We start from the raw sequence: 19,379 nt of genomic DNA on the forward strand, positions 1-19,379 counted from the left end.
GCTTTGTAAGTGAACCTATCATATTTAGAGAATTTGCATCTCAATCTGTTAGGCTTTTGTTTACCTTTTAAAGAATGTACCAGAATTAGACACATAAAAAACTGTTTTTATTTATATTTATTTTATAAAGAGAAATGTTAAAAATTTCCAATGTTACGTACATTGTTAAATTAAAGAGAAGTGTGTATTTAACTTGGTTTGACTGTTGAATGACTCTTTAAAAAGATTAATATAAAGATTTAGTCAAAGTACCAAAACCTCAAAGACAACGTCAGTAAATGTATTGATGGTGTTGTCCCCTCCCGAATTACGTTACTTTGGTTAGAGATTCATTTTCATCCCTTACATTATTCCTTTTGATGCTATTGTTTTCAGTTATTCTTAATCATCATGAGAGCAATGTTATTTAGTATCATCTGTGAGTTATTTGGTAATTAATGTATATATAAAATAACGTCTCTTGATTTAAATCTTTACATAATTTGTTTTGGATTTATATTTTGAAATTTATTGGCTTATGATGTCTTTCAATAGGGTTTGATTAGTATGGATGTTTATGAATTATTTATTTAATTTCACGCATTTTGTAAGAACAAAGGTGCCTCCATTACTATAATTGGTTTGTTGTGTAATAAAACTAAGCTGTTACATATTTAGTTGAAAGTGATGGAAAAATTGCGTGATTGCAGACATAACCAACACAGAGGATATAGTGCTTACCCGTGATGATTGTTGCTTTGTTTGTCCGGATGGACATTGTTGGAGAAAAATATATTTGTCGTATGTTTTAAGACAACCACATAGTTTTATATTAAAGCTATTTATGCCCCACTAAAAATCGTATTCCAAATTAAAATATTGTAAGATATACACGTTGTACCGCTATGCTTGAGAAAATGTTATTTATCATTAAACAATTCCCATAATGCATGTACCTTCTAATTGGAACAGCTATAACGGTGTTTTGGTTTAAGATTAAGTTGATCTTGTTGAACAAACCTTTTTTGTATTCCTTGTTGATTATTCGTAAACTGTAGTTCTTAGTAGTAAAAGAAATAAGAACTATTTAATGAATTAGTCTTTTAGTTTTAATCAAACAATAAATGTATGAGAAATAATGGTTGTTTTAAAACACTCTGACTGTGGTTTCATTTCATTTTCATTTGAGAACAAAATTATTTGTCGTACGAATCCCCCCCCCCTTTAAAAAGGTATGTTTTTTTCAACTTTCATTGATGGGTTTTATTTTATTTAGGTGTTAATGTAGTGAAAATATAATTATTCGTTATTGTTTTCTTGTTATAAGAATAAGCAAGGCATCCAAACAACAGTGAGTCAAGAAAACTTGTCATTCTAGACAGGTTTGTGAGGAAATTGATCATTTCCCTGAACAGAGGAGTTAAACATCGTCGTCGGAATACGAAAGCGTTTTGCTTTGCTCAGCGATCAGCATGAACCCAATGTAGCGAACGTTACAACTTAGGTACTTATGTAAAAATACAATTATGTTTGAGGTTTCGCGACGGTAAAAACTGGTTAGTTAACACTTTATTAATTCTGTAATCAACTATTCACTACACGAGTTAGGAGCTATTTAATAAATTTTAATTCTCTGCTAATGATTGCGATAACGTAATAATAGTAAGGAACTGTTTCCATGTATTATAATCCCACTAGAGTAGGCATAATAATTGTTTATGCCCTTTACATCCTAGGACGCTAGGTTCAAGCCTCGAATTGTATTACACATTACTTCAGGCTAGTCCTAAAAGGGTCACGGCATAAAATTGATAAAATCCATTGGAGATTGGCGGGATTTGAACCCGGGACCGTGGGTTTCAAAGCTTAGGGCTCTGCTCCCCTATAGATTGACCATCGACTAACTTTGATGTAGATATCAAAATTTCAAGTTATTGTTCAAGTTATTGAAGAAAAAATATTGTTTAACTAATTTTAAAGTTAATTACTGTGCCGTTTGGTTTTGTTCATTACATTAGTTTTGTATTCAAACTAAAAATTATGCATACGTTTGGATAAAATCTTTAAATAATAACTCAATTGAGTATAATTGCATTTCTCTTGTCTTTCCGTACAGACAGTAATAAAATGACAACGTCTCAATTATGCAAAGCACTTAAGTTTCGTTTTATTCCTTCGCTCAACGACTTAGGCTTTAAGAACCAATGTGTATTGCGTAGTTATAACTGTTCTTGGTATAATCCTGCAGTCTGCAGCAGTATCGACTAGTAATATTACCAAGAATATCATAAGAAAGGGTTTATATTTAGCATTTAAGCTCTGTTATGAGTAGTTATTATAAAGTTCAGTTGTGTAGCACTTCAAATATAATTGCAAGGCAAGTTTAAATTAGCATAACTTTATTTTGAGTCGATATAAAATCATATACGACACACCCAACAATACAGCCTATATATTATTTTCTTAGGTAATGTTGATATGGTATGTCAACAGTTATTTATATTTACCGTTTAAGTTTATAGCAAAGAATGCAAAACGCCTAGGATTCTTCACAGAGAAAGATTGATGACGTCAAAACCTCAGATTTGTCAGAATTTGCTGTGCCTGGCACGGTGACTTTACTAACACAATTCTCGGGTTTTACACACACTAATCTTATAGAATACAATATAACCGTGTCCCAAAAAAAACTGAACAATTTTATTCAGCATGGTTGCCATTGTTGGCAAAAAGATAGTCAATACGGCTGTCCAATTCAGCCCACACTCTATGGCGCATTTCGTCAGTAATGTTAGTAAAGACTACATTTATTTTTTGCCTCAATTCTCGGACATCGGAAACTTATGTCTTATAAACTTATAATTTTGACAAATTTAACTCACATGCTGCACAGTGAACAGACTTTCGAGGGTTGTAAAGAAATAATTGTTGCACGTTTTCAATCAATTCATTTTGGATTTTCGGCCTACCTTTACCTTTTTAATTTTGTAAGCTTCCAGTTAACATAAATTTGTCATACCAGGCTCGAATGCTGTTCCGAGATGGAGGACGTCGACCATAGCGTCTTCTAAATGTTCTTTGCACTGCAATATCTGACTTACTTTTAATGTACCAATCAACGCATTGCGCTTTTTCTCGTGCGTTCATGGTGCCTGCTTAATGACAGGGCAATGTTTTTAAATTTCAAGTTTCAAGCGACAACAATGAATCAGCTGATAGTTACAATTGATATTGAACAAAACTTCATGAGCTCAGTTATCATATGATCACCTTCAAAGTAGACTAGGTATGCCTGGACGTATTATAGGCCAGTCAAATTGGACAATAAAATCGCAAAGCGTGATGTATTGCTGCATTTTTAATATGCTGTTGGGACCCGTTAGGGTAACTCAAAACCAAGTTTGCAGCTTCGAGATCCCTGTGCTCCCTGCGTAATAAGTAAAATATTACAAAATTAATGTATTTTTTTAAGTTTTTGGTTTATAACTTATTAACAGTGCATTTTTCTTAATACTACTCAAATGTAATAATTAGAGTACATAAAACTTCCAACAATTTAAGCATAGTTTCATTTTTGTGTGTCAAATAGTTTTTGAGAAATGATTTTTCAAATATTACAATTTTTTTAAGTAATTACCATAATTTAAATTTTTTCTGGGTTGGACCCACAAAAACTGTGTAATACCCATATTATGGCAGAATTCTTAAAAACTGCTTTTGTAGTAAATGTTATTGGCTTTCGTTTTATCACAAAGCCAAGTCTGTACCTTCAACACTTGTCTGAAAACTATACAAATAATAATTTATGAATATCACGATTTTTGAATTTAATGAGTTTGAATAATATGCCCAACCATTAAGTGATAAAAACGAAATAAGGATAACATATTTAAGGTTAAAAGTTGTATTTAAAGATAAATTATGACAAAACATTCTTATAATTAATATTTTGGCTTTTTGGACACTGAAGGCAAGGTATTAGAAATGTTTCCTGATTCAAAATCTTCGGGAAAAGACATATTATCGTCAGGGTCATCTTCATCCTCTTCAATAAATGTGACATTTTGGCAGTTCTTAGCAGAGCAAGGAGTACATAATGGTGAACACTTTATCCCGGCCTTCCAACATGTGCAAGCACCCGTGCATCCCTTTTTGCACCTACATGAAACTAGTTTCATAAGGTTGGATGGAGCTGGACTGCATGTTGTTGTCACTGGAACAAATCCTGCTGTGCTATTTGACCAACCCCACTCAGTGGGATCCTTTTCAATCCCTAACCATTTTTGCTCTTGGTGGTATGCTCGAAATAAGTGGAAGGAAGCTGCATCTTGGGTGGGGGGCAAGCGTGAAAAGTTTACCTTAGCGCGGGCTGCTGCCTTTACAAACAGACGGAGCCGAAGGTTTTCGAATTCATAGTGGAATGTGTTGCCACCATACAAAGCAATTAGGCACTTTTCTCCAGTTTCCTAGGACGAATTTTTAGGGTGAGAATGGGGAAACCTATTTTAATCCCATAAAACCCCGTACTCTGTAGTACCATCATACTGGTTCATAACATTTGCTTTTAGTTTAATCAAATCGGGTGAGTTTTACTCTAGTTCATGTGCTGATGGACATACACCCACATTTACATAAACTTGAACGGAAGGCGTTTTTGACCTCTGGGAATTTGAAGTTGAAAAAGTAAATCAGTCCTGGATGTGTATAAATAATGATATTTTTTCGACATCTAAATAAACGAAATTATAAGGTTTTGGCAAATTTCCTATATAGGGAATGATCTATTACCGTAGTACTCATGGTAAAACCTGGACCCGGGACCAATTTCAATACGGTACAAAATTAATAATATTCACCCTATAGATATAAATAGCAGATCAAAACACAGCTTATCTTTTGCCATTTTAACTTAACAAAGTCATTTTTCCATTTGTTTAAAACAAAATCCTGCAAGTGACGTCCTTGTCCTTTTAACCAGTGAACAGGGTTGACACAACAGCAGGAGTTGTTCGTCTTTCAGGCTCTCGGAAAAGGTGCTGCGGGAAAAAATACACCAGCAATCAGCATGAGTCTTATTGATGTAGAACCTGTACTATTGTAGTTAAAATGCATCATATACATATTTGAAACAGCAAAAAACGTATACACCGTAGTAGTAGACGCAACGATTGTGTTCAAATCAAATCAAATAGTCTTTATTTCATATTGTACATAAATCAGTACATGGAATGGCGTCAAAAACTATATCTAAAACTTAACATAAAGAAAACTAGTATAATATAAATAAAACACTAATTTAACATATATTCTTCTTTTTTGCTTACTGATAGGAAGTAGCTATTACCATAGGTGGTACAGTAAGGCTTAGCGCCGAGACTTGTATATATTTGATCATTTTCTGCGGTGGTAATATTTACTGTAAGTTGTTTTTACACAAATTTATATTATATTTTTAAAAATTTGCTAAAACATAGTAACATTTTTTTATCTCTTAATAACTTACACATGTTGTAAAAACAACTAAGTTCATTAAATAAAAAAATCGTGATATTCATAAATTATCATTTGTATAGTTTTCAGACAAGTGTCGAAGGTACAGACTTGGCTTTGTGATAAAACGAAAGCCTATAAAATTTACCACAAAAGCAGTTTTTAAGAATTCTACCATAATATGGGTATTACACCATTTTTGTGGGTCCAACCCAGAAAAAATGTAAATTATGGTAATTACTTTAAAAAATTTGTAATATTTGAAAAATCATTTCTCAAAAACTATTTGACACACAAAAATGAAACTATGCTTAAATTGTTGGAAATTTTATTTACTTTAATTATTACATTTGAGTAGTATTAAGAAAAATGCACTGTTAATAAGTTATAAGCAAAAAACTTTAAAAAAATACATTAATTTTGTAATATTTTACTTATTACGCAGGGAGCACAGGGATCTCGAAGCTGCAAACTTGGTTTTGAGTTACCCTAACTGGTCCCAACAACATATTAAAAATGCAGCAATACATCACGCTTTGCGATTTTAGCCTCTTTTTATGTACGATTTGACTGGCCTATTATATAACAATTTAAAATTGTTCAGTTATTTTTGGGACACGGTGTATATCTAGGTGTATGCTTTTCCTACGCGGGCTTCATACAGTGAATGATGATGAATATATTTGAAAAGAATGTGTACCAAGTTTGGTTATTATTTTGATTTTAGCGGATTGACAACATACCTGTCCACCCAGTAAAGACTGTGCAAAGAGGTTTGCACTGTTTGTTTACTCATACGAGACTCAAGATTCAGGATTTATCTTCTTATCTTTCATAGAAACATAGATTTAGTTATTGAAATTTATTTACAGTACCATCAATAACATTATAATACATGGCGTTCATAAAAATTGGACTCATAAGATTATATAACAAATGACCAAGAAACTTAGAAACATGGGAATTGTTTCATTGAATAGAAAATTTTAAATACTTTTGTACAGTAACTGCAAACTAATAATTATATAAATATCAGCAATTATAAAAAGTGTTTATAAAATGTGTGCAAAAATCACTCAAACCGTGAGTGTAAGTTATGTTTTTTTCTCAATGACTTATGTTGTGGCTTAGTCACTAGTCAGCATGGCATAGTTAACATGGTAAAACCAACAATGGACCTATCTACACCAGCTGTGTTTGACATTTGGTGAATCAAACTTTAAACTGACTTAAATAACACAATTACTATGAGCAATAAGAAGTCTTTGATTTCATGAATGCAAATCTGTAATAACTGTTTGAAGAAGGCTTCGTTTAGAGTATGACCGTAAATCTCCATGTAACAATTTTATAAAATGGTGATACAGACGGTTTGAACGACTGGGAAGTGTCCAACATATAGTCTCAGAAGAATATAACTTACAATAACAGTTTAGGTGATTTTTACAGTCTTTTTATAACTACTTTTCATTATTGCTGAGATTTTATAATAATTTTCCATTTACTGTATAAAACCGTTTTAAATTTGCTATTTAATGAAACGATTCCCATGTTTCTATGTTACTTGGTTGTTTATTTATTTTTATTTTTTTATGTACAATAACTCATAACCAGTATTATTGATATGTTATTATTTTTTAATATTAAAAATATTTATTTATTTAAATATTATGAAATATTTAAAATATTTATTAATATTTTAGTAAATAGTATGTTAATAATATATTATATTATTGATATTAATATTATTGCTAAAGAAACAAAACTATCATTACCTATTACAACCCTTAAGCCAATATCTATGTAAAACCTATTTCCTTGAAACATTACTATCTTTTTAAGAATGAACCATTACATAATTTATATTTTAAATTTCTAAATTCTAAATTTGTCCAATTGACTATGATAGTTTTAACTGTGTTGACAATATTGTGAACGTAAAGGTAAATTTAAAAGTCGCCATTGAGTGCAGCCAAAGAAAAACAGGGTTTCGTGTTACGTTCAACGATGTATCACCACAAATAGACAGTGTTTTTGAGTTACGTGCTTAAATACGTCAAAGAGGCCAAAGTGTAACACAGTATCTGGGGTCTAAAGCCCTTCTGGGGAGTTGTTTTGCCCTCATTCATCAATGTCTGCACATCCGTCGAGGATGGGTGTTAGAAAATGAAAAGAAGATGCACTGAAACACGTATAAAATCATTTAAACAGTTCATTTACACATGAAAACAAAGACTATCGTATGTTTGGTTTTAACATCTCTTTAAGCTTATATAACGAATATTTTCCGTCAAAGTATGTTGTAAGTTCAAGGTTTTGAATTCATGAAAACAAGATAGGCTTAATCGTTTACAATTAAAGTGGTTTAAATACCTGTAATGTCGACAATCCCAAGTGGTTGTGAAACAACTAGTTTCACTACAACTGGCAACTGACAACTGAGTGATTGAAACAACTAGTTTTAATCGTTTAGCCCACTATTAAACATGTGGCTACATAAATATCTGTTTACATTCATATCCAATAGTAAAAAAGTTTATTAATTAAAGGGCATTTAAGGCTAAGTTGCTGAACACATTTTTTCCAAAAAATCCATCGAACCTTTTACTGAGGTATCATTTAAAGATGCTTCCTCACGACTATTTACAAATAAAAGGTCGACGAATCTCTAAAAGTACCAGCAGATGTTGAAACAAACCAAAAATAAGGAACAGTCTTTTCTTATATAGAAGTTCACCTTTATTGTCCTTGTACGGTAGGCACGAGCCTGGGATTGTGTTTCACATTACAGTACTTCTTGCTAGACCTAGGAGTTGCGGCATTATCACTAAATCCAGTGGTGACTTGGTGACAGGGACTGAAGTCCAACGCTCTAACCACTACACCAGCTCGCTCCCCAATGGGTTCACCTTCATTACCATGTGCGTTTATTACCTTATCCAACATTTTAGAAAACTTGCCATACTGCGCTTTATCTATTCAGAAATTTTTATGTTAAAACATTTTCTTAGAGAAACCTATGTTAAAATATGTCCTTCAATATGGCACATAACCTAATGTTAATAAAACACTACGGTAGCTTGGAAACCTGACAAAAATTTACAAAGAATTTTAAAACTGGCACGGACCATGTTAATACCTACCTATTTATTCATTACAATTTACTATTTGACCGGCAAGTTTTACGAAAATGGTTTCATCTTCCCTAGGATATTCAGTGGTTAATTGTATAATTAAGGTTTATACATAACTATTCCCCCAGTCACAATGCGTACTATTCTGTAAGCAGAGAAAAACTGTCGCAAGACACCAAAGATCGTAAAACACGGCAGTAAATTGGCGAAGTATTGGGAACTAAACCTCCACCTTCCGAGCTACACTTTGTCCTAGCTTTGAGTCAAGAATACCTGTGATGTGGTTTGATTGTAAAGTCTTATAGGGGTCAGCCTAATAAATTAACAATTTCTAAAAGGCACGATTAAAGAACTTATAGGTAAAACGAGTTTAATAACAAATGATTACGCCATAAAACTCCGTTCCTAGTCCGATCACGCTGGTTTACAAACTCGTTTGAATAAACGTAAGTTCAAACGTGTGTACCAAATTTCATAAAAATCTGATTATTTTTAAAAAAGTTATCATGCTAACGGACATACAAATGAATATGAATTTGCATGGGATTTTTGGCATCTAGGGATACCAAAACGAAAAAGTAAATTGGTCTCGGGTCCACGTCTCACAATGAGTAAGCTGCGCTTACATAACATAAGAACTTATTCTCTGTATGGTAAATTCGCTAAAAACATTTAAAATGTTGTATAGTTTCATGGATGTACATTTCAAAGACAAAGGTTGCCGTACCAAAATTACCTATGATTTTTTTCTTCTTGAGTGGTAGGCCAGTATATGTGGGATAACAATCTCTCGGACATTGTCAAAAGTGCTAATTGGGGAATAGCAAGATTTGAACCTGGATTTTAGGAATCCAAGTCCAACACCTTCCACATTATAAGAAGTGTCCCTGAAAGAATCACAAGCTTGTATGTTATGATTACTTCTAAGAATTTCGGTATTGGTAAGAAGGGAAGAGAAACGGTTAAGTTCTCATTATACTTTTAAAATACATCAGTATGTTCATGTCCTCAACAACATGGAGCTGGGTCTGACGTGAAAGCATCTTAAAACTCAGTCTAAAGAGGAAAGTTGAAAAAACTATCATTTTGTACACATGCAAAATGTATGTTTTGCGAGTAGGCTACATATACATGGTATTTAGTAGACAATCAAAGCATTACCAAACATAGCTTTATTTAACAGTTATCTATGCAATTTAAAATTATATTGCGTTTTTTCCTGAAGATATTGATATTTTTTTATTGTGTTAAGTAGGGAGTTTTTCTTATGGTAAAAATACAATTTTTTTAAGGGTTGGTTTGAAGGAGCTTCGTGTTTATTTGAAGAGGACTATACAGAGCATTAATATGGTTTTGAAATTATAACCAACGAGCTGTTGGCCCGTCCTACGTACGGAAATCGAGTAGTCAATTAAAACGGAATAGTTCAGAACATCTAGTTTACACGCACAGTGACAAATTCTGGTAGTTTTAATGGGGGCCAACTGCCCCCAAAACAACCTACCTAATTAACAATTAATTGTTATTTTTTAGTTGTTGACCTTATTAACAAATGTCACGTGACTACCTATTTCTTCCATCCGATTATAGACCTAAAATATAGTGATATGCATTTTAAATTCGATGATTTTACCATAACATTGCAGTTGCGTCGATTTGAAAAGACTTGAAGTGAGGGTGGAGACCGATTTACACGTACTGGTATTGAGTAGAGTTGCTACTATTGCATATACCACTTATATATGCACTTACCGCACCTTTACCTCCGTGACCACAGACTGACACCTTATGAGGATTCTGGCCACCCATTCTCTTCCATCCCCTGTCTCTTCTAATTTAGATCCCGGTCTGAGGATGTATTTCATAACTTGGTCTTTCCACTTAATTCATGGTCTTCCAAGTGGTCTTTTATCTTGTGGTACTGTAGAATATACTTTTAAAAGTTGATTTATCTCCTATCCACCACACATAGCCTGCCCATCCACGCCTTTTACTTCTGGAAAGCACCCCTATATCTGGGTGTTTACACTACGATAGTCTAATTTTAGAAGTAAATAGTATTCTTGTTCTTAAACTGCCAGTTTTAACTAATTATTTTAATAATATTTTACTGAACTCCGTTATTATAAACTATAAATATTGTCATAGTAAATACAAAGTTTTTTCTATACTTAAGCTACGTCTACAAATAAAGTTGTTCTAAAACATCGGATATTTGTATTCTGGTGCAAACAAACCTTTGCTCTTCTCTCAATATTTTTTTCTTGGTCAAGCGTTGATGATATTGTCTCAATCCAGCAACGTTGGTATTTCTTTTAAAATGTTAAATTGGTCAGATTTATAATGTAATTTTTTTATGAAAGCATTTATATAGGATATAGAAATATTTTAAAATGACAGGGTAAAAAGAAGTAAGAATTTTTTGTTATACGCAATGGGTTATTAATCTACGATAACTTGGAATATTTCAACAGCATATAATCAGTAAAGTCGCCTATTTACTCTAGAAAACACATTTTATGTATTGCTCTAAAATATCTACTACATGTAGAGCAGAAATAATTTTCATGGGAATAAATTCAGCACCTTCTTCCTCAGTGATCATTTTTGTCGTTCAAAATAACACAAATGTATTTTTGTAAGCCAGAATAAAATCTAGGTCTATTTTATAAATATAATATGTCCATACCCATGAAAAGAAATTCTGATGTTGTTTTAAATAATCAAAGTAGGAAAAAATAGGTCTTTTAAACGTGTGCACTGGCCAATGACAAACCTTCAATTGGACCAGTAACTGCTGACGTATATGAGAATCTATAAATTATTATTATATTAACAATTTTTATCCGAAAAGAAACATGTATTTTCTTTGCTTTGAATTTATCATTGGTGGTAGTTTTACTTCGAACATTGGGTTTTACCGTGAACCCGATAACTTGAGTATTGTTTGTCCGGTTTTGATGAAATTTGGTGTAAAGGTGTAAGGCGGGATAAACTTGAATGAGTTCGTGAACCAGCATGATCGGCCCATGGGAACGGGGTTTTATGGGGTAAAAATTTGTTTTTTTCTCCTTTTAGACCCTCAAAACACAAAACTTCCCAATTTCTCTATAGACCTTTTTTAAGAGATAAAAAACAAATAGTTTAGTATATCATGTTGTTTTTGTATAGTTATTGGTAACGGAGAAAATTTTAAAACAGTTAATTTAAAACTCCTATGATATTTATTCTTATAGAGAATATTGTAAAATTTGTAGTTTGCTTGTTCATGGATATATTTTCATCAAACTTGGTAAATTTATTTCTCTTATACTGAACTATTAATATTTTACTAAAAACCACATTTTATTAGTTTCCTTGTAGCAGCAAAACCCAATGTTATTTAAATTTAATTGAAAATTGAATCAGGTAAATGGAAATTCGCTTAGTCGACAGGTTTGCTGCGGCGGGGGTATTTTAATCAAAATTGTCTCCAACTTTTTCTAATATTTAAGTAAATGTATTTATTTATCGACTATTTTTAGTAATTAGATGCTCATCACAATTTGAGGCATAGACCCATATTGAACTCTGGATAACTAATTTGTTCTTTAGATAGTCAATCTGTATCACCTATCTATCTTATGACTCAAACGTTTCTGTACAAATTAATTTTACATATTAAATTCACTATTAATGTGCGTAAAATTAAGCATCTAACATTTTATGTTGGAGAATAAACACGTACACATTTTTACTTTATGAACAATTTCGGACATTTCCTATAATGATTAGTTCTAAAAGTGTTTCACTAAGTTTCTGAATCTAGAATTTGAACCTGTCCTCAGATCAGAAATAACATAAGAAAAGGGGAAACGTTTAATCCATCTCAGGGGTTTAACTAAATAGAATGGAATGTGTCTGCCGTCACCACTAAAATTTAACTTTCTTCACAAAAAACAAACTTTAAACAACACACAGTAAATTAATGGTGTTAACCATTAAGTATTTCATTAACTATTGTTGTTTCTTACCGAATACATGGCGTTCGGTGTTGTTCTCCAGGTAATATTTGTTTACGATACTTTTTACGACCCCCTCTCCCTGCCACCCAACGCAATATCAGGGAGCGAGGCTCTAACATGCCCTAGGGACACAGAACTGTACACTTACCTAATTGTCCACCAGCCCCAACCGCTTTTCCTTTATTGTTGGCAAAAGGGGTTCACTTTGCAACGGTTTTTAAATTATTCTGGCGTTTGTTGATCGTGCATACAAGGAAAATAATACATAAAATGGAAAGGTTTACAGTACCAGTGCTAGATTGTTTATGAATGTCTTTAAATGAAATTAAATTGCAGCTAAGCTTATTACAACACCGATTTTTAAGGGGGTCTACTCGTTGTCATGTAAAGTACCAAATACAAATCAAGAAACGAAGAAAATGGTTAATAAAATGGACACACACGTTGAGTATTTGAAAAGGTTTATTCGACATAAATCAATAACTATTATAGAAAATTCATTACGGTTGAATAGTAATAAAAGTTTTTTTAGGACAATAGTATCCTGCTGGTATTGCTGTGTGCGTAAAGCTAAACATATGTAATTAATATGATGCTGAAATATATATGATAGTTCAAATCTTTTACTTAGCAAGTATGTATGATGTCGCCAACATTATTTCCAAACCGAATCCTGGCAAGCAAGATTTTATAAGTAATAATAAATATGTTTCTATAGTTTAGTGATAGTAGGTAGAAGATTACAACCATTTTCACTTCAATATTTATATTCAATTTCACTATCTGGAAACATGTTGGAGGGAACGTCCTTCCAATAAACATTTGTCCGCTAATACATTATGTAAAGCATGCATACAAGTGCAAGGAGCAGGAACATGAGGCAAAGTAGTTCCTACGGCGATATTAAAACTCACCGGACCGCAAGTTGTGCATTCAGGTGTAACTCTTGGAATCAGGCATTCATGTCCGGGGAACTTCAATCTGTTATATTCACTTAGGCCTACTCTGTGTAAGCTGGGGCTGAAGAAAATATTTATTGTAACTTTAGAAACATATGTGTAGTCTGGATGTGTAAACAATATGAATAAAAAATATGTAGGCCTATTGGTAAAAATCCATATTAATCCTAAATTTTTAAATGACCAGAAGAATGTGGATAGAAAGTTAGTGTTTAAAGAGAAATTTAATAGATTCCAATAACTAACAAATAATTAAACAATATCGTAATCACAGTCATATTACAAATTTACACAGAAAAACTCCCATTAATAAAGCATACTACTCAACCCATGCCTTTAACGCAAAAAAAATTAAATCCGCCAATTATAATACTTAAAAAAGAGTTACTAGTTAGACAGAGATGTTATTTTTCTACAGTCACCTGACAAATCGGGGTCCACGCACTGATTATAATACAGCAAGTTGCTGATTGCTGCATTTACTTACTTTTAAGGCAATCTCTTTTTTTGCCGCTCACCAGTTTTCCAACCAAATAACACAAAACAATTTGCTTTTATTATGCACGTAATCCGTGTAAAGATAATACGACTACGATCAGCTGTTGTAGTGTTTCCCTTTTCTTTCAACCCTGGGAGAGAAGAATTATCTTCCAAAACTGAAAACTGATGCGTCTAGGTTAAAAACACAACACAAGTATAGTCTTTTTCATAGTCTAAAGACATGAATGACGAGTGAATAAGTCTTCTGTACAATTCTCAGATCAAGTTGTAGTAGATTTACTTTCTTATAACATTGTGTAGGTTAACATCGTTTTATTATTTAGCATAGTTATCATAATTCAATAAAATAAAAAAATAAAAATAGTTAATTAATTAAATGTATCTTAGATAACACATTCACAAAAGAAACTTGACTTATGAGAAACACAAACCCACTCAAAGAAAGACAAGTTGTAGAAACTAATCTAATTTCACCTTTGAATTATACAAACTCTGTTTTGGACATGACATTAGATGCGACCAAAGAAGTTACTAGATGCGACAAGCTTTGATATTTACTCCTTACAACATGTGTGTGTTTATGACGTGTGCAGATCATCTCACAAATTGCGTTGTCTAACAAATAAAGTTTAAAGGAACATTTTACCTGTCTTCCTTTGCAAGGTATATTACTTTTACAAACGCGTTTAGTGTTGTATTCGTATAAATGTACGTTCAAATTTAAATGTCTTTTAACTTTTGCACACACCTTTGGTAGTTAGTTGATTTATTAGGTATTTATTGACTCTTCAAAATATGCATACCGATCTAAAAAGTAGAGAAACACTCCAAACCTAAACTCTTGGATACATGAATATTATACAAATTCAACAGCTTTTCAGCTAATTGTGGAAGATGGAAGAAAGAGTATTTTCATGGGGAAAAGTTTACTCTAGTCACCTAGAATACTGTATGCTATAAAGCAGAGCTTTTTCCGTTAAAATGTCTTACTAGATGTTCTTGGGGTTTACACTATACTCGAACAGAAATTATCGTACGATTAATCTGGTTAAACCACGGAGAGATAAATAATAAATGGTATCAGCAATCTGACACATACTTTCTCCCATTAGTTTGTCAACAACCTTGATATATCGATGCCTTGATCATGGGTAAGCGGTGAGAGTAAATAGCTAACTATGATATTTAATGGGTAAAATGACAAAAGTTTCAATTCATTAGCTTTTGAACCGTAATTTTTACAGGAATGGAGTTGCACTATTTGTGTTTAGAATAATAAGGACCATAACAGACGAATTTAAATCCAATTCTTTTTTCCGTTTTTAGGGGTTTTTATGGGAAGACGACATAAGCTACAATAACTTTTGAATCACAATTTTTACAGCAGTTTGGGGGTTGCGCTATTTTGTTAAGAATTATAACGATTATCACATACTAATTTGAACCAAACCCGGCCTATTAAAAAAAATACGATTTTCTCTTATTTTATGGGTTTTTATGTGATAGTAACGTAGTTTAAGCTAAATTTTGAACAGCAATTTTGACAGAAATGGGAGTTGGGCCATTTTGTTCAGAATTTAAAGGGATATATCATAATTTTAAATGTAGATTTTCCCATAAAATAGTGGAAAAATCTGATTTTCTCAAAAATGGCCCGAATGATTTTGAGAAAAAATTAGTATGTTAAACATCAAAATTTCAAAAAAATAAAAAAAACCTGGAGATATCGTGGATTAGTACCTACATACCAAATTTTATCAAAATCGGACCACAGGTGTAGCCTGTAGCTCTGTGTACATCCAGACTGACAGACATCACTTCGAAAACCACTTTTTTCCAAGCGGACCCAAAACGAATATATTCACTCAAAACTCGAACTCGGAAATGTTTACGAAAACAATACTTTCTCCATATACTATGGTATGGTGGGAGAAATTAATAAATAATAAAAAAAATCTTAAACTCGTCATTTGGTAATCAGGGCAGAGTCCCAGGGCAGATTTTCATTCTATTATCTATTTTGGTAATATCTCAAGAGCCTGTTTATCTTGAGCAAACTATATTTATTGCATTTAAACTGGACAAGTATAACTATTTATTGCACGTTCTTCGGAACGAAAGTATTGGATTTCTAGGAGTAATTTTGTGTTGTATACAGTTGGAATTTTAAAAGTGTCAATACAAAGAGTGAAGTTTAATATTAGTAATTTACGCAATTGAGTTGTTAGTAAAACCAATTAAAATATTACCAACTGAATTATAAGTTTTAGTATTTCTTATTGTCGTGTAGTTAAAAATCGTGTGTTTACTTGTCATTTCATAATTATAAAAGATATAGAGTAATTTTTTTAGTGCTAAACTTTCCTAAGATAAATACTTTTCAAACAGTTAGTGGCAAGCTAAATGTTAAGTAAAATATGCTCGAATTAATGTCGAAAACAAAAGCACGCCACTCACTCTGTGTGGGATTTGTGGTTGGTTGCTAGTTAATTAATTGGTTAATTGGCTCTCTGGTTAATTAGCAATTACCACAACAACGGGTCAATATTGTATTAGACAGGTAAGTATGGGATTTGTTGCACTCAATTTATTTCGTCGGAAGAATTACAATAACCCTAACAGGTAGCAACTTTTTTGATCATTTTTTAAACTATGCAACTAAAGTTTCTCAGGGAAAATAATGAAAAAACCATGTTTTAGCTTTGGTACCTGTTAAGAAATATTAACCTCCCATTGCTAAATGAAAATAATAGTTTTTATTTGTGCCAGTTATAGTGTATATTATCATTAAAAAAGTTTAAGCTATTCGAAGAAAACTGCGAATAAGAATTGCTCAAAAATTACAAAAGTTGAGCAAACCTTTAGTAATACCGCATTTTTATCTTATATTGAGAAAATACATTTTTTTACAAATACTGTATATTTATATAAAATAACGTACAAAACTACACCTCTGGAGTAGGATAACCATTGTTATTTTTAAATATCAGCTATTAAAAGTCAGTATGCTACCTGCACTGAAGCTGAGATATTTTATTTAAAAAATTGAAACTTAATATTGGTATAAACACAAAAGCTTTCAGTAAAAGAAAACGTTTCAGTAATTTAGTGGGGCATTTTATCGAAGGTTCAGTGAAGCTAAAAACGATGGTACTGAAAGTTAAAATTACACTAATATGGGTAAAATTACACTTTAACAGAAAGGAGGCTAAGCTCTGAGTACAGATCTTACTGCAACTAAAACACATTTTCAGAGTTGAAATTCCTTTATTTGCCGTATATTTATAAATAGTTACAGTTAAGACTCCCCAAAAGGCTTCAAGAGGATCATTATATAAGATATAAATATTAAACTATATTTAAGATTAATATAATATGAAATACCCCCACTGCAGCAAAACTAAGCAAATTTACATTTGTCTGAATAGATTTTCAATTAAATCTATTTAAATAAAAGTAGGTTCAAAAAGTACCTAGGTTTGCTGCTACAAGGACTTATAAAACTTATAAAATGTGTTTTTTTTTGTAAAATATTAATGGCCTAGTATAAAATAAATAAACTTGCAAAGTTTGATCAAAATATATCCATAAGCAAGCAAACTACAACATTTTACAATACTCTCCATAAATAACATGGGAATTTTAAATTTACAAATTTTGAATTTTTTCCATTACCAAAACCGTACAAAAATACTTTTATATACTAAATTATTTGTTTTTTAAACTCTTTAAAAAGGTCTAGAGAGAAGTTGGGAAATCTTGTGTTCTGAGGGTCAAAAATGAGCAACCCCAAATTTACCCCACAAGGCCCCCGGTAAAACCCTGTTCCCATGGTCCGATCATGCTGATTCGCGAACTAATTGAAGTCTCTTTAAACCAAATTTCATCAAAATCTGACGAACATTACTCAAGTTATCGCGTTCACGGGCGTATATATATGGTGTTTTTGGCCTGTGGGGACATCAAAAGTAAATCGGTAATAGCTATTTCCCTATAGGGAAATTTGCTAAAAGGTGAAGTACTGTTACCGATATAGCTAATCAATATTTTAATCGGCAGTTTGTGATTAGTTTTTACTAGTTAATTACTATTTGAGAAATAATTTAAATTGCATTTTTTTTGGGTTCAAATAAAAATTTCTAATTATTCAAACACGTTTTTGTACAACACCGTCAAGAGTTTTTCTGCATTTTATGGCAAAAGTTACATATTTAAAGTTAGAATTGAACTTAATCTATGTAAGCATGAGGTAAGGCCCAACAACTGTAGTGTATGCAGGTGTTACTTAGTTCACAGCTGTAAACCAGCAATTTGTGTGATTGCTCGGTCAACCAATACACTTAGACCACTTCCTCAGTAACAGCTCTAAGCTTTCAACACAACAACATAATATTATTAAGCCACAGGATCTAAATGGTTAATAGAATTATTTCAAATGGTTTATACAAATGTATTTCATATAAATTACTTCTAGAAGTACAAACTTCGCGTTTCTGCCTAAGCTTGAAATTGGTTTTATTCATTTGTACCTAATTTATTTGAACAAGCAATTGTATAATGCAATAATACACATAGATAACTTGCATGTATTCGAATTAGATAATGTTGTAAAAATAAATTAGGTAAAAATTAACTATACCATAAGAACTGTTAGAAACAATCTCGAATAATTAAGAGGTTGGTTCTATCTAGTTATGAATCATATTTTGGATCAGAAATCAAAGTTATGTTAGGGCAGGTTTTACTATCAAATTAATTACTATTTGGTACTACAAAGAAAGTAATTTTATTAGCTTAGTTATTTTTGTTAAAGTATCTAAAAATGTAAACGAATATCTGTTAGTTTTATAGTTGTCCCATTTTTACAACCGAATATGAGTGTTTTTTAAATGGGTGGAATTGGCGAGCTATAGCCCAGTATTTAAGGCATGGAAATATAGGTGGGACATAATTAATGAATTCAATTTATAGCTAAAATTTCTTTCTTTCTTGATTTCTCTTCAATTATAATTAAAAATCATGAGACTCGCTTGGAACCACATTTTTAAACGAATTAATGTTGCTTTTATTTGTTTTTTACGAGCTGTATTACATAAATTTAAAAATAATTATAAATGTAGTTTTTTATATAAGTATACCTAGTTAAATAGTTACATGTTACAGTTTTAAAATATGTTATTTTACAGGAGGGTGCCAACCAAACAGACGGTTTTAATAAACCATTGTTTTGTGTGTTTTGTTTTTTATTGTATAAGATGTAAATAAGTTGTGAAGAATAAAGCACTTTTTTCTTTCTTTCTTTGATTTTTACA

This window comes from Macrosteles quadrilineatus, unplaced genomic scaffold (genome assembly GCF_028750875.1).
Source record: "Macrosteles quadrilineatus isolate MER2022 unplaced genomic scaffold, UCM_ALF_1.0 Scaffold_5__1_contigs__length_97177068, whole genome shotgun sequence".
In the NCBI taxonomy this organism is placed as follows: Eukaryota; Metazoa; Arthropoda; class Insecta; order Hemiptera; family Cicadellidae; genus Macrosteles; species Macrosteles quadrilineatus.